The sequence below is a fragment of the Erythrolamprus reginae genome, chromosome 2 (assembly GCF_031021105.1).
Source record: "Erythrolamprus reginae isolate rEryReg1 chromosome 2, rEryReg1.hap1, whole genome shotgun sequence".
NCBI lineage: Eukaryota > Metazoa > Chordata > Lepidosauria > Squamata > Dipsadidae > Erythrolamprus > Erythrolamprus reginae.
In genome coordinates, this window is record NC_091951.1 from 242,633,033 (window position 1) to 242,651,355 (window position 18,323).

An 18,323-nucleotide genomic window follows, 5' to 3' on the forward strand; every position below is an offset into this window, starting at 1 on the left:
GCCCCCACTCCAAGGATAACTCCTTCTTTTTCTCAATTTCTCCTCTCTCTTTTTCAGAATTTCCAAGAACTAAGGACCGGGGGGGGGAATCCACTCTGCTCTGGGCCACAGGAACAATGCTCAGTGGCCCTCTAGCATCTTCTTTATCCACCAGAAAGGGAGGATCAGGATTGCCCTCAATTCCAGATTCTGATTTGTCATTTTGTGCTGCAACCCAACAGGATCGACACAGACTTCAGAGGATAATCAGAACTGCAGAAAAAACAATTGCTGCCAACCTGCCTTCCATTGAGGACCTGTATACTGCACGAGTCAAAAAGAGGGCGGGGAAAATATTTACTGACCCCTCACATCCTGGACACAAATTGTTTCAACTCCTACCCTCAAAATGTCGCTACAGAGCACTGCACACCAAGACAACTAGACACAAGAACAGTTTTTTTTCCAAACGCCATCACTCTACTAAACAAATAATTCCCTCAACACTGTCAGACTTTCTACTAAATCTGCACTTCTATTCTACTAGTTTTTCTCATTATTCCTATCACCCATTTCCTCCCATGTTGACTGTATGACTGTAACTTGTTGCTCATATCCTAAGATTTTTATTAATATTGCTTCTTCATTGCTTATTTGACCCCAATGACAATCATTAAGTGTTGTACCACATGATTGTTGACAAATGTATATTTTATGTTATGTACACTGAGAGCATATGCACCAAGACAAATTCCTTGTGAGTCCAATCACACTTGGCCAATAAAATTCTATTCTATTTTATTCTATTCTATTCATTGTCCAACTGATGGCCCTGCTTGACATTTTCATTTTGTGAATCTCATTTACAGAAATCTCTTCCAGTTACCTGATCCGTTGGATTAGGGGTAAAATGAGCCCAGAGTGTACCACAAGAAGTGGTTCAACACAGTAATGTACTTCATTTCCACAGGCTGTTTGAAAATCTTTTGCTTTGACTGAGATATGACAGGGCAGTAATGGTGGACCTATGGCACGGGTGCCACAGGTAGCACATGGAGTCATATACATGAGCCATTGCCCTAGCTCAGCTCCAGCATGCATGTGCACAATGGCCAGCTGATTTTTGGCTTGCATAGAGGCTCTGGAAGGGCATTTTCAGCTTCCAGAGGGTCTCCAGGGGGATGGGGAAAGGTTTTTTGCCCTCCCCAGGCTCCAGGAAAGGTCCCGAATCTGTGGAGATGGGTGGCATACAAATCTAATAAATTATTATTATTATTATTATTATTATTATTATTATTAGTATTATTATTATTATTAATTATTATTTGGAGCCTGGGGAGGGTGAAAAACGGGCCTACCAGGATCACCAGAAGTTTGGAAACAAGCTGTTTCTGGCCTCCAGAGGGCCTTTGGGTGGGTAGGGTAGGGGAGCCAATTTTCCCCTCCCCGGGCCCTGAATTATGAGTGTGGGCACTCATGCAGGCGCTTTCGGCACCTGAGGGAAAAAAGGTTCACCATGACTGTAATAGGCATGTCACACTGTGTATTGCCAGCCCCAGAGACATTCAGAGACATTCAGTAATTAAATAGTTAACTGTGTGTATGTTAGTTAGCTCCACCCATTATGATGTAAAATCCTGCCTGTCATACTTCCATCACTTCCTTTCTTCTCTGAAGAATCCTTCTTCTTTCTTTTGTCTCCAAAGATGTAGCACGCATAGAAGATGCCTAAGTTAGGCATTAGATATATTTTCTTATTTTCTAATAAAAGTAACTTCGTTTGAAAGCTGTTTCTCTACTTTAATCCACCGACTCCAGATTTGATTTATTATAGTCCACGCGGGCTGTAATTTATCTCCTAAATCTGACAAGGCATTAAAGTGAAAACTGTCTCCCATAACTCAGCACAATGTCTCTTTTTCTCAAAATGAGCCTGGGTGTCCAAGTGTAAAATTCCATATCATTTAATAGTTAAACCTCCATTGACATAGGCCAAGAAAAGTGGGAATGTTGCCAGGGACAATGTTACCAGAGGAATGGATGGAGCAGCTGTATTATGACATTTATGTGAATATTAATGTATCTATTTTCTATAGTATATGACACATACAGTAAATAATATACTACCCAATACTATATAATATTACCCAATATATAGAAACATAGAAGTTTGACGGCAGAAAAAGACCTCATGGTCCATCTAGTCTGCCCTTATACTATTTTCTGTATTTTATCTTAGGATGGATATATGTTTATCCCAAGCATGTTTAAATTCAGTTACTGTGGATTTATCTACCACGTCTGCTGGAAGTTTGTTCCAAGGATCTACTACTCTTTCAGTAAAATAATATTTTCTCACGTTGCTTTTGATCTTTCCCCCAACTAACTTCAGATTGTGTCCCCTTGTTCTTGTGCTCACTTTCCTATTAAAAACTCTTCCCTCCTGGACCTTATTTAACCCTTTAATATATTTAAATGTTTCGATCATGTCCCCCCTTTTCCTTCTGTCCTCCAGACTATACAGATTGAGTTCATTAAGTCTTTCCTGATACGTTTTATGCTTAAGACCTTCCACCATTCTTGTAGCCCGCCTTTGGACCCGTTCAATTTTGTCAATATCTTTTTGTAGGTGAGGTCTCCAGAACTGAACACAGTATTCCAAATGTGGTCTCACCAGCATTCTATATAGCGGGATCATAATCTCCCTCTTCCTGCTTGTTATACCTCTGGCTATGCAGCCAAGCATCCTACTTGCTTTCCCTACCGCCTGACTGCACTGTTCACCCATTTTGAGACTGTCAGAAATCACTACCCCTAAATCCTTTTCTTCTGAAGTATTTGCTAATACAGAACTGCCAATACAATACTCCGATTGAGGATTCTTTTTCCCCAAGTGCATTATTTTACATTTGGAAACATTAAACTGCAGTTTCCATTGCTTTGACCATTTATCTAGTAAAGCTAAATCATTTATCATATTACAGACGCCTCCAGGAATATCAACCCTATTGCACACTTTAGAGTCATCGGCAAATAGGCAAACCTTCCCTACCAAACCTTCCCCTACGTCACTCACAAACAATATAATATATTACTAAGGATTTAGGCCTTCTTGTTATAAAGTAAAACAATATTATCAAGGACCTCACAAACTTTACTTCAACTTATTCACTTTTTCATGATTAGTTGACTGGGATTCACCACTTCACTGGGGTTCTGTAAATTAGATTTTAAAAAAAAGTTTCTACAACCTGAAAACATTTGAGCATCTCTCGTACAGAAGAACCAAACTGGGCAAACAGTGAAGAATTGTTTGCTGGTTCTTCTGCAAAATAGCTTCATCCAAAGATTTCCATCTCTTGGTAAAGCACATAACTTATATAACCCTCTATCTCTCACAGACTGATTCTTGATGACTTACAGCAAGGAAAACAAAAACATCAATTTCCTCCCCCTCCAATATACACCCTCCAATCTCCCAGAATCATTCATATTGTTAATTCCATGATTCTACTCCATGCTAGATGAATGCTTGAAGGAAACAGCTTTCCTGTCCTTCGGAAAGGCTCAAAGTATCGGCCATCTTGGAACAATAGTACATGTAACCTACAAGAATATTCCCTTGTGATATGAAATGTTATTTCGCCAGGACTTACTAATCAACAAAACAGGTTTTGCCTCCATTTTACACGGGCTCCACGGGAGGCCACATGCCTTCGTAGTGGTTCTCAGAATTCATGTAGTCCATGGGGAATTCAGGATTCAAGTGTTGGGAGTAGCTATCACGACCCTCAGACCCCATGGAATCTTCAAGACTCATGTCTTGTGTGTGGCTCTCAGGACTCAGGGACCATGGAAAGCTGTCAGGACTTATGGGTTGTGGAGGGGTCACAGGAGATGTAGGACCAGGGTGATCCTCAGGACTCATGGGCCCCGCAGGCCCTGCAGGTCTTTCGGGAAAGGCTGAGGGGCTAATGGGTCCTAGAGACCCTGGAATCCCTGGGGGTGTGGGAGTTCCTAGAGGCACTGGGGGTTCAGGAGGCCCAGCAGGAATTTTACTTGCTAGCTCTATTAAAGCCATTATTAGAGAGTAAATTATCTCCTTTGAATAGTAAAATCTGGAGTTTGAAGGTTGGTTTTGAGGTGGATTGCCCAAAGTTAGGGAGCTTGGATGTGATGGAGGAAATGGGAATGGCCATCGTTCACCACTTTCAATTTCTCTAGGCCGGGCCTGGAAGAAAAGGGGAAAAATGAGTTTACAAGTTGTAGATATAATGATTATACAAAATTGCAGTTGAGGGGTTAACTGTTTGTTTTAATGAAATCATTCCATTACCAGGACTATTTACAAAACTGATTTTCCAAGTCAAATCTAGCCAGTCACCAACAAAGGTTACAGCCCATCACAAGAGCCCCAAGCAAGTCGTTTGATTGCCTTTATCCATGTATCTGGAAGTCCACAAGAAAAATCTGCCCCCCTCCCCAGTTTTAAGTTAGTTCAATAGGTCATGGAATTGTAGAAGCTGACCTTCCCTGGCAGGTGGTTGCCTTCAAAGACTTCCAGTGACATTGACCTAAAATTCACCTTTGGAAATCTTTTAACAGGAAATACTTACTTTGAAACCTCTATGGTGTGTCAGTGTTTCTCAGCCTTGACATCTGTAAGATTTGTGGACTTCAATTCCTAGAATTCCTTAGCAAGCCATGCATACATCTTAAAGTATCAAGGTTGGGAAACACTGCTCCTGTGCTAATGAGCAGGAGGACCTGGTTGAAGACTCCGCAAGCACTGCAACTTCCTACCTGGACTGAACGTTTCTTTTCATTACCACTATCTGTCTACCTGATTCTTCCATCCCAGCCTCTGTTTGCAGTGTGGAATAATAATGCTGACTTCCCTCACTGAACTTTCATTCAAGGGTCTTGAGAAAATGATGATTCTTCCCAATTTATTCCATAACCATCACATGACCACCACCACCAGCCGACTCTCCAAAACTTTGCAGTTGTTTTTTCCCCCAAGCATTAAACAAATCCTACATATTTCTCACATGCAATCACAATCTATAATATGGATACCTCAAAAGGAACAATGGTGGCTAAAAGACAGGCAAGAAGAATCACAATCTTCATTTTGTTGGCTAAACCTGTAAGAAGATGAATTATATTAGTTATTAACAGGTAACTGAATCCCAAGTTAATTAATGCTGCTCAAGAAAAAAATGTTCATCTCCAAATGACTATTAGAACTCTCTCTTACCATGAGATGGACACCTGGAATTTTGCTTCCAAGATCTCTAATGAATATCAATGATTAAAAAAAAGATCTTTAATGTTCACTGGAAAAAATGCTAATTATTTGAAAGCAAAAAAAAGGATGCTGAGACTCTAGAAAGCTTGCAAAGAAGAACAACAAAGAGGATTAGGAGACTGGAGGCTAAAACATGAAAAACAGTTGCAGGAACTGGGTATGTCTAGTTTAGTATGTCGAGTCAAAAAGAGGGCGGGTAAAATATTTACTGACCCCTCGCATCCTGGACACAAATTGTTTCAACTCCTACCCTCAAAACGTCGCTACAGAGTACTGCACACCAAGACAACTAGACACAAGAACAGTTTTTTCCCGAATGCCATCACTCTACTAAACAAATAATTCCCTCAAAACTGTCAGACTTTCTACTAAATCTGCACTTCTATTGCCCTGGACGGGAAATGAACACTCGGACACCAAGCTGGGTAAAATGGGTCACTTTATTAAATATTAACAGAAAGACCTGCAGGGGTCGCTAAATGGGGCGGAGTTTCCTGAACACAACATACTTGGGCAACTCAAATGGGCGTTACTCCATGCCTGGTCAGGGTGAGGCATGCTCCGCCTACTCCCGACCAGTAAGCCACGCCCAGCATGTGGGAGGGCTCGCCTTGCATGACCCGGAACCGGAAATGACGTAGGTGAGCCCCAAGGGCACCCCCTTTACACCTCTCTGTCCGTGGAGGAAGCATGAGTTGTGCAATGGGGGTGCCAATCATCTTACAAAAGATGCCCAAAGGAGAACACACAGTTGCTACTGATACCCTTTCCGCCCCGTTTCTGCCATATAGTGACCAAGAATATAAACATCAAATTGCTGAATCAGAACCTATTTACATACAGATGCACCCCATAACCACAAATCCTTACCCTCGTCCAGGATGGAGTAGGCGAAAAACAATCCGTAGCAAATGCCCAAAGATTGCAAAAATTCCTACTCGGCCCCTACCAGGCGACCTATAAAAAACATCCTGGATTGAGCGGAGGGTGGGTGGGTGTCCGTTCTGCGGCGAGCTCGGGGGGCAAGAGAAGCCGGGGGGGGGCAAGCAAACCCTGATAAAGGGCACACGCCCCGCCCCCTCGGCTTTCCCAGAATGCCCGAGCGGCCGCTGATTGCTCTGGGGCGTTCCCGCGCTAACGCGGGGAACGCCCCACAGCTGATGGGGAGAGCCGAGTTGCTTCCCGCCATTGGCAATTTTCGTCCAGGCGTTATTTCGCCTGGCCTCTCATTTGCCCTGGACGGGAAATGAACACTCGGACACCAAGCTGGGTAAAATGGGTCACTTTATTAAATATTAACAGAAAGACCTGCAGGGGTCGCTAAATGGGGCGGAGTTTCCTGAACACAACATACTTGGGCAACTCAAATGGGCGTTACTCCATGCCTGGTCAGGGTGAGGCATGCTCCGCCTACTCCCGACCAGTAAGCCACGCCCAGCATGTGGGAGGGCTCGCCTTGCATGACCCGGAACCGGAAATGACGTAGGTGAGCCCCAAGGGCACCCCCTTTACACCTCTCTGTCCGTGGAGGAAGCATGAGTTGTGCAATGGGGGTGCCAATCATCTTACAAAAGATGCCCAAAGGAGAACACACAGTTGCTACTGATACCCTTTCCGCCCCGTTTCTGCCACAGCAGGGGGTCAGATCTCTATCTTGGCCCCCTGCTCCCCGCCTAAGCCTGCCCCAGCTCACGCAGGCACCACTGCAGGTCTGTGTAAAAATTGCCACTCCTGACATCTTCCTAAATTGACCCAGTGACAGCTAGGGGGGGGGTTTAAAACACATGCCCGTGTGTCAGATCACTTTGCCTCCCCCTGCCATGTTAACCCATACCTGGTCCCGTCAACAGCTGTTGGTGTGACGGCGACTCCGCATCCCCTCCATGTGGGGGTATCAGAACCATACACCAGAACCACACACCACGGCCGTAGGCCCCGTACGACCGGTGGTTCACCATGACATGACATCACTGTGCCAAGTCCTTCACCGACACCAGGTCGTTGCCACCCGTGTGCAAGACCAACAATCTGTTCCATATGCTCTGCAAGCCCCGGGGGACTGCCACGACTTGACGCCACTGGGCCAAGTCCTTCACCGACACCAGGTCGTTGCCACCCGTGTGCAAGACCAACAATCTGTTCCATATGCTCTGCAAGCCCCGGGTGACTGCCACGACTTGACGCCACTGGGCCAAGTCCTTCACCACCACCAGGTCGTTGCCACCCGTGTGCAACACCAACAATCTGGGTCCGGCCCATCACTGCTCCCGACTTTTCACAACGGAAAAGACCCGTCTCAAACGAAGACTTCCGAGCTCAAGCCTTTCCGCTGAAGCCCCAGCGACTCAGCAACCTCCACATTCCTGAAGATAATGTTGCAGCTCAATGTTCAGCCACCAAGCCACGCTGTGGCTGCCGTTCACTACTGTGGGCAACGGAAGGGCAGCTCCTTCGCACTTCGCACGTAACAAAGTGGAGCAGGGCCAGGACCTAGAGAAACGATAAGGATACAAAGACAGTGTTAGCCACCCGATCCCAAGAGTGCTTGTACTCAGGTGCTCTGAATCTACTTTATGAAAGCCACTGACTTCCATCTGCCACTGGATTCATTACTTTGCTGAGAACTTGTTGAAACCTGCATTCAGTATTGTTGAGGGAATACCGCCCGATATCTTGCTGATCCTCCTGTAACGGCCCCTAACTGTTATTTTAAAAGGCACCCTTCCCTGGCTTCATCGCTTTACTTGCACTAAGTCCATCATACCCCGGCATATATCCTTGTTTGATATACCAGGCCAGTGATCAATCCACCATCTGTGTTATTGGTCAGCCACCATGTGTAACCAACGCGGCTGCCGCAGCCGCTATTTAACATCAGTTTGCTGGCCCAGGGAACCTTGCATGATCCACTACTATGCGATCATGACAGCACCTTGCAGACCTACCATTTCCCAAAGGCCATTTTTATGGCTGTTGTGTGAAACAGACTCACCTCGTTGGGTGAGGATCTGGGTCTCATCCAATGCCCGCTGCCCCTGAAACTGGGCAATGTATAGCGGCTTACTAATTTCTCCCCAATCTGAGTCCTTTTCCTTGGACCATCTCTTGATCATTCCCCCTATCCTCAAATAGTTTGACACCAAGGTCTTTTGTTAGGGGAGCTAAGCCCCACCTGTTGCCCCTACATGATGGCATGTAACCATGTGGTCCAACCTGCACTCCTTTGCTTGAGCGATGGCGCCGTTCACCAATTCTGGGTACCCTGCGCCCCAGCCTATGCCATGTGGCTGCCAACCGCCTGCCCATGCACACATACTCCCTGTTAATGGACTGGGCCTCCTGTTGCTGTCTCACTTCCCTCCACCGATGGGCCAGCTGTACACCATAGTCGCAGACCCATGTTCCTGTATTCCTCTCAGGCAATCATAATACTCTTCTTCCAGCATTAAAATGCCAGGGAGATTAGCCAATATGCTCTGTGGCCCTGCCTGCTCGCCCAGGGAGTAGAATAATTGCAAGAAATTTCTGAAGATAAGCAAAGGCCCATGCCAATGCTTTCTTTACCGTTAGCGCATGGATTAGCTGTACCAACATGACTTACTCAATATAACCATAATATCAATGGTACCATGCTGACACCACGACTTCAATATTGTTTATGATAATAACATTTTCTAAATTATTATTCACTAAAACAATTAATATAATGCTTAATAACTCATATTAAGCTAAAATCAACTCAAGTGTGAATTTGATTCAGATGACCTTGATGCTTAGCATTCTTGCAAGCCCCCCATTCCAGTAAGTGACTACACCATTTCCTTTGAACAAACTAAAGGGGCTGAGATAACTGACTAATTTATTTATTTGTTTATTCGCTTTTCATGCCGCCCTTCTCCTTAGACTCATGGCGGCTCGCCACATGTCAGCAATAGCACTTTTAAAAACAGAGCCAGGCTATTGCCCCCACGATCCAGTTCTTCATTGTCTTACTCCTGAAGGGGATTAACCAGAAATTAGGAGATTTCCAACTTTCGGCATGGTAATGACATGGGGATCTGCAGGTTGTAGTTATGGTATTAATGGTATCTTTCAGTTTTGTTGGTACAGAAAAAGGCCTGCTACCAACTGCACCCGTACTGTTATAGCCTTCAGTACAATAACTTTACATTTGGCAATGTGGCAAAATTCAGAATAATAGTAGCACCATTCATGGAGACATAATGACTTCCATGCGCAACTGCTCCAGGATCCAGCACATCATGAAAATAATAATAATAATAATAATAATAATAATAATAATAATAATAATAATAATAGTAATAGTAATAATAATAAAATACCCAGGAGCAAGCACATAAAAACCTTGTTACCAAGTAATTCCTTAGTGCAGTACATCCCTAGTTAAGTATGGCCATAAAATTAACAAAGATAATTCCTCAGGGAAAAAAAAAGGGGGGGGGCATATTTGACCAGGAGGATTGCCATTAAGCCACTTGAAAGTGAATAGGAAAACATACCAAAGTAAACCTCTGGCCTGATAACATGTATGTATTCTCAACAAAAGCTTTAATAAGCAAATTTTACTATGTAAGGTGTAGAACATAGCTCACTGTGTTCCACCTGCCATAACAGTTTATATTAACACTGTCAACCCTTATTAAAGCGTGAGAGCAATTATTTATTATTTGTTTTAAATTGAGGGTAAGGGAGCAGCATGAGGCTATATTTACTTACTGCCCAATAACCTAATTGCCATTTTCAATGTGGTAAAGAAACATATGCCAGACCTGTCTGCCAAACAGCTTCTTAGGTCCCTATTCCACAGTGCTTCAAAGAAAGGCCAAGATATATTTCTGCACAGTGCTCTCGGTAGGAGATCCTTACATCCTTATGATGAACAAAAAGGGTCAAGGTCTATAGTAATGTTACAGTCTTTTGATCACTACAAGCCATTCTCACTGACAAAGCATTCTTTCCATAGATCCAGTTGCTCAAACACCATCTAACCTGATTTCATGGCTACTATCCCTGATTGTTATTGTCTCTCTTGTGAGAAAAAATGCCCTAGGAGGGCGCCATCATCCACTGGGTATGAAAGAACTGTTATCAAATGGTAGTGCAACCGGGCTGCTGAAAAGCATTTCCGAATATGAAATTTTAATCCCCATACCATTTCTATGTCGACCACATTGTGGCTCAATTATATATCCCATTCTAACCAATGCTCACAACCTAGTGGCTTGTTTGGCCTACCCCAATATTTAACTGGCGTACAGGAGCCTTATTTCTCCAAATTTGTGTACGCTAAAAATTGCCTTAAAGGGATGCTCACATTGCCCTGTGGAATTGGAGGGGCGGGCAGAGGGGGGGGTTTGCCTCACCACCCCCGCTGTAATATCACAACACATGTGTTGTGCCCCCCAGTAAATCAGTTTAATTTCAAATTAATTCATTTTAAGCTCACTCAATTCAAATATACTAACTTGATAAATTAAACCATTTTGATAATTCATTAAGCACAATCCATTCCCATGTACTGGCTTAATAACCTAGATCATTTTTTATTTTATTTTTTAACAAATCACTTTATGTTCAATCAATTCCTATATAATCGTTTCAATAAATTAACTCATTTTAATTCATTCCTCTTAGGATCAATTCATTCAAGTATACTAGCTTAAATTAAATTAGATCATTTTGATTCATTCATTTTAAGTTCAATCAATTCAACTCTATGGACTTAAATCCATTAAATTATTTTAATAATTCAATTCGAGCTCAATCAATTTCACCATACTGACATAATAAACAAATCATTTTACCAATCAGTTTATGCTAAACCCCTTCAACATACTGACTTAAATAAATTAAATCGTTTTGATTCATTCCTTCTATGCTCAAACAATTCAAGTTTATCCTCTTAAGTAAATTAAATTGCTTTTAATTGCCCATTTTTATCCTAGGTACCACAAGTATACTTAACTTAAAAAGGTAAAACGTTACAATTCCACCATAAATGAATAAATGAAAATTTAAGAATGGAATAAATGAAATTTAAGAATGTATGGAATAAAAGCAGTTTCTGCAATGTTGTAAGCTACCAAACCAAATATGTTAAGCATTTAATAGAAATGACAATCACATCAATATATTTGGTGAATTACAACACCATCATACAAATACTTTTGTATGTTTAGGGAAAAGTTAGACTTATTTAAAGTCAAAAAGTCTGTCAAACTATTTACTAAGTCTGCACTGCTATTAATCTTCTCACCGTTCACATCACCCATCTTCTTTCACAAAAGACTGTATGTAATTTTGTTGCTTGTATCCTTACAATTTATAATTACTGGTTCCTAATATGACTGAATTGATTATTTGTAACCGGACTATCATTAAGTGTTTTACTTTATGATTCTTGATGAATGTATCTTTTATGTGCACTGAGAGCATATGCACCAAGACAAATTCCTTGTGTGTCTAATCACACTTGGCCAATAAAATTCTATTCTATTCTATTCTATTTTAAACTTGCATAGATTGAAAAGTTTAACACTGCCATTTATTGATCAAACTACTCAAGCATATTAGCCTAAATAAATTAAATCCTATAAATTAATTCATTTTAAGCACAACAACTAAATTGAAATAATTTACATCACTTTGAACCAAATAGCGTGCCAATTAAATGCACAGGTTAAAACTCAAACTGTATCCTTCCTGTCGGGGTCTAAAAGACCCCAGCACCCCGGAGACTGTTCACGAAAAGCCACTTTACCAACTATTCTTCCCTGGGCTGGCCTTACCGCCTCCTGCGCTCACCGGAGCATGGCCCGCCAGGATCGTTCAGCTGTATCAAACCTTAGGATAATATTTTGGTCCTTTTTTTTTTTTTTTTTTTTTTTTGGTGCATGGAGTCCACTAATATTGATGGAGATCAATTTAATCTCTTCTCACCATGCTAAGGCAGACTTATCCCCCCTCACCTGTGAAAGCAAAGCGAGGCGCGAAGCGCCATGCTGGGAACAGGGGGGGGGAGTGGCTCACCACGTGGCACCCCCCCCCCAGCGCCGCCCTGCACGCGGCCTGCACGCGGCCTGTCCGAATTCAGCGGAGAAACACAAACCACGTGGGGGAAGTGAAAAAGGCCTCCCCGTTGCTGCTACTCACTCCCCAGCGCTAGCCTTGGTAGCCCGGCACCGAGACGCTCGGCGCGTTGCCAGCCGAGCCATCGGAGCCCTTGATCACCTGCCCGGGCGGGCCCACAGGCCCCGAAACCGCGATCCCGGCAGGCAAGCCGACAAAGCCTGTTCAGGCCGCTGGCCCGCGCCAGCCATCTGACCACCTCCCCCCTTTCCCCAAGCAAGCAAACCGGGCGGGAAAAGGTGGATTTCCAAAGCTCCTGTAGGCGCCGTCTTGTGCGCTGCTGGCAATGAAGAAGGCGAGGATCCAACGGAGGAGGTGAGCTCCGTTCTGCGGCGAGCTCGGGGGGCAAGAGAAGCCGGGGGGGGCAAGCAAACCCTGATAAAGGGCACACGCCCCGCCCCCTCGGCTTTCCCAGAATGCCCGAGCGGCCGCTGATTGCTCTGGGGCGTTCCCGCGCTAACGCGGGGAACGCCCCACAGCTGATGGGGAGAGCCGAGTTGCTTCCCGCCATTGGCAATTTTCGTCCAGGCGTTATTTCGCCTGGCCTCTCATTTCTACTAGTTTTTCTCATCATTCCTATCACCCATTTCCTCCCATGTTGACTGTATGACTGTAACTTGTTGCGTATATCCTAAGATTTTTATTAATATTGCTTCTTCATTGCTTATTTGACCCCTATGACAATCATTAAGTGTTGTATCACATGATTCTTCACAAATGTATATTTTATTTTATGTACGTTGAGAGCATATGCACCAAGACAAATTCCTTGTGTGTCCAATCACACTTGGCCAATAAAAATTCTATTCTATTCTATTCTATTTAATTAAAAGAAGGACTAGGGGAGACAGGATAGCAGTATTTCAATATCTCAGGGGTTGTTAGTACTCTATACAAGATGTTGGGTTTGCAATATATAAACAATCTAACAATGAATGCCTGCATGTACAGTGTTCCCTCTATTTTTGTGGGTTCAAACTTCACGAAAGGTCTATACCACGGTTTTTCAAAAATATTAATTAAAAAATACTTCGTGTTTTCCCCTATACCACAGTTTTTCCCGCCCCGATGACGTCATATGTCATTGCCAAACTTTTGTCTGCTTTTAATAAATATTTTTTAAATAAACTTTAATAAATAACCCTGATGAGTAATCATCTAAATGGTTGCTAAGAAATGGGAAATTGCAATTTAGGGGTTTAAAGTGTTAAGGGAAGGCTTGTGATACTGTTCATAGCCAAAAATAGTGTATTTACTTCCGCATCTCTACTTTGCGGAAATTCCACTTTCACGGGCGGTCTCGGAACGCATCCCCCGCGAAAATCGAGGGAACACTGTATTGAAGTACTATAGCTTCAAGAGGTAGTGTTGCAAATTTCAATAAGAGGGAGCCAGAAACCTGATTTTCTCTCTCTGCTCTTTCTGTTCTTTCTGCTGATTCACTGTGACTGATGTAGTAAGCTCTGTGTATTTGATTATAGTTTTGATGTATTTGTAAGCTGTAATGTATGACTGATATGTAAGACAAAGACAGGCATGTAATATTATTGTTGTGTTGAAAGATATTGACTGATTTGAATGTGTATGACCAAACTGTTTAACATGCCTGTGCTATTTCTAAAAGTAAACACTATTTTATGCATTTGAATGTATGACTGAATAATTATACAATCTTGTATGGCTGAATAATTGCACATATCTCCTGGATATCTGCTGCAATCCCACATTGTTTTCTGTGCATGTCCTTGGTAACTCAAGGGTTCTGCAAACTCCTTAGTAGGGGTTGCCACAAAGAAGGGGGAATGAAGCTATTATCCAAAGCACCTGAGGGTATGGCAAGAAGTAATGGATGGAAACTAATCAAGGAAAGAAGCAATCTAGAACTAAGGAGAAATTTCCTGACAGTTAGAACAATAAATCAGTGGAACAGCTTGCCTCCAGAAGTTATGAATGCTCCAACATTGGAAATTTTAAAGGAAAAGTTGGATAACCATTTATCTGAAGTGGTGTAGGGTTTCCGGCCTAAGCAGGGGGTTGGACTAGAAGACCTCTAAGGTCCCTTCTAAATCTGTTATTCTATTCTATTCTATTGCATTCTTTTTTTAACTTTATTTATATTTTCAAATACAATAAAAAGAAGTAAGATATCATTATACATTGCAGATCATAGCCCGTTTCTGTTTCCTTGTACAACAATTCCATTCCTGATTAATTACGTCATTGAAAAGAGAATAAATAAGAAATAAGAAGAAAAGAGTGGAAATAAAGTCCCTTTATCTTATTAAATGTTACGGTTTATATCTTTTGTATGTTCTGTTCTGTTCTGTTCTACTCTACCCTACCCTACCCTACCCTACCCTACCCTACCTTACTCTACTCTATTCTAAACATTGGCATCTCCCATTGACTGTATCAGAGCCTGAACTAAATCTCCTGATTTATATTTAAAAGAAAGAGACATTATCTCAAACAATGTGGATTCATTACACTTTTGAGATTGAAACTTTCAAAGCTTTTGGGCAGAATCCTCCGAGGGGCTGCATTCAGGATATGGAACATTGTGCTTCATGAAAAAAGCAACTGAGTTTCCAGCAGATAGAGAAGAGCATCACTGACTTGTTAATACCCAAGCTTTACCTCACTATGAACATTGGAAATATAATAGAAAAAGTATTACTATTTTATATAATTACATGAACACTCCTCTTTATTGATCATGGTAAAAAGAAGAATTAAAATAAATAAAAGATAAACAGTATTCTCCTACGACAATATGTCTGACCTTCCGAATGTAAATGTGAAGGAATATACTGATAACTATCCCATGCATGAAACATTTGCTATCTAGAAGATGAATCTGATTTTGACTTGCTCTGACCAAGCAGGGGAAGAAAGGAAGGAAATAAAATAAGGAAGGGCAAAGAGCCTTCTCTTCTAAAAACATGGCTGACTATTTTACCACTTTAAAATGAATATTATGTTTCATATACGAGTTGACCAATACATTACAAAAAGCAGCGCAATATAAAAAAAGTGGGATGCAAATAATTTATTTAGCTATAAATAAATTGATTTTGATGAAAAGGTTAAACAGGTATTGCTATTTCTATATCTCCCACTCATTTCAGAATATCTCAAAGCAATCAAAATTCACAAGCCAATGTGTGTAGCCCTTCATATCAATAATTCCTTTTGCCAAATAATAGCTGAGGAAGCATTAAAACAAATATATTACCTTTTTCTGTGCGATGATGAAGTGTTGGTTCTGCTCTCTCTGAGAGATGATCTGAAGTGAAATGGCAATGTTTATATACTCTCTGAAACCTCCTGGGATTATGTAGATCATCTAACCACACATCATCTGTGGTTAAAAGATTTTCTCTCTGATCTCTTCCAAGTACACATGTAATAATCTTCAAAATCGCTCTGTTTTGATATCTTTTGTGGCTTCCAGAAGATGGTCTTGTGACAAAGTTGGGCAAGACACTTTAGAAATTTCTCCTTAGGAGTTGATGATAACGATGCAGCAACAGACCTAAAGAGTTTCTTTGAATACAAGTAACATTACCTTTAGGTCAAGTTGGATTCATAATGACTCTATGCAGTGATATTGTTTTCTAGCATTGACACGAAAATGCTTTGCCCTTTCTTTGTTCTGGATTTTTTTCCTCAATTTTCCACTTTGGTATACAACTCTAGAATTTCTTTAGACTCTCCAGTCCAATATGTTCTAGAATATCCTTTTATTCAAACTTAATACGAACCGTGCCAAACTTGACTGTAAAAAATATGATTTCAACAATCGAGTTATCGAAGCGTGGAACTCATTACCGGACTCAATTGTGTCAACCCTTAACCCCCAACACTTCTCCCTTAGACTCTCCACGATTGACCTCTCCAGGTTCCTAAGAGGCCAGTAAGGGGCGTACATAAGTGCACTGGTGTGCCTTTCCTTTCTTTCACCTATCATATATATTCTCTTCCTTTCATAAATCCTCTCCTCTAAGTTTACCTTCACCCTCTTTTATATTATCACATGTCTAGTTTCTTCCTATGTATTTATTTATTGGACAAATGAAATAAATAAATAAAAAAAAATTATTAAATTTCTGCATCACAGATATAGCCTATGTTACGCGGAATTTTACTTTGTGGTGAAAACAAGCTTCATAATTTGGTTCTGTAAATCCTTCCCTCTTCAGTTATGCTGGGTGTTCTTTATTATCACTTTGTTCCCCTATTATGCCTCATTTCAATAAAGCCTAAATCTGCAAGACTGGTTCACACTAAAAGGCTTATTTGGTTAAAGTCTTGGAGCTGATCCACCAGGTAAGTCACAAATCTTGAGGCTCAAGGAACTAAAGCTTTAATTCCTCATTAAGCTGAGCAAGTGGTTTGGCTTATCTTGAAAATGAATTAATGGCATATATAAGAGCTAGTGTTTATCTTGACTTTTTTTCTTCAGGGTATCTGGCTGTGTTCCTGGATTATTTTGTATTCTTATGATTATAAATTCTCCCTTTTCATTTGTCTAAGGAACAATCTGGCTTCAGACTTCATCTACTTCTTCAGTAGAAACCACAGTTGGCCAATATTTTTGACATTGTGTGATGTCCTCAATGACCTCATTACAGGTGTTCTCATTCAGAATTCAACTTTTCTTGCTTGTATGACTTGCTTTTCCTCAGACAACTCTAGCTCACCAACCTGGGGGTTTTCCCCTCATTTTCCCCACAACAACACTGTGAGGGAAACTTATCTGACAGTAATTGGCTCGTATCCCCTCTGTAAACTCTGAAGGCAAGTGGGAAATTGAATGTTTTGAGTCCTAGTCTAGCATTTCAATCTTAAATTTAATCACATCACTAAAAAGCTCTTGGCTTTGATATGCCTATAGTGGCTGTAGTAGTAAATTCTGAAATGGACAAAAAGTTGAATCTTCAGAAATACTGCCAAAGTATAGGATAATTCTATGATTGAACCTTATTTTTTCCCCTTCATATTCATGTTGTGTTTTATTATTATCTCTAATGTGATAGTTTAGTTTAGAGGGGCAGTGGGCAATGAGCAATGAGCAACAGTACAATGAAATATTGCAGAAGAAATCATCACCTTTCTTATTATTTATTGCTTTTGGGTGGAGAAGTGACATCAGATGTATTCCGTAATTGATACAATGGTCTCAGAAGTTTTGTTTGTCCATCACCTGTGGAGAATTAGGAAGATTATACTGCTTAATCCAGCATTTGGTCTTCCTTTTACTATTTGCTAAGAGAATAGAGCCTTATTGAATTAAGATGATCAAACTGTGGGAAACAAAAGAATTTCTACACTTGTGTTTTTTTAAGGTTTAGGACTAGATTGTGCTAAACCCCAAATATTAAGAGATTGTGGGATTTACATCTCAGTGTGACAAAAGAAGAATCCCTGAAAAATGAAGCAGATTAAACTAAGAAGGTCTTACAAGGAATGTGCTGCTTTATAATGTTGCAGAAAGCAAGGGTCGGAAAAAGATGTATATTTTTCTTTGTAAGATAATCACAGGAATAATTCAATGTCTCTTAAATCTCCTCCTCATAAACAAGTTAAAATTCAATTGAAGATTAATATATTGGTTTAGAATTCAAGAGACCAAAATTTCCCTTTGACTACGGAGTTTGGAGCTTGGAATTTAGGCCAATTTCTCTCAGATCAATTTCCTTTACAGTGATTATCGTCAGATAAAATGAGAGAGAAAAATCCGTGTAAGCGAGCTAGAGTTGTCCAAAGAAAAGCAGATCACATATGCAACAACAACAAAAAAGCCAAACCAAGCATGTCCAACATGAAACATTCAATCCTCTATTTTTTGACATAAAACAAACAACTGCTTACCTTAATGAGG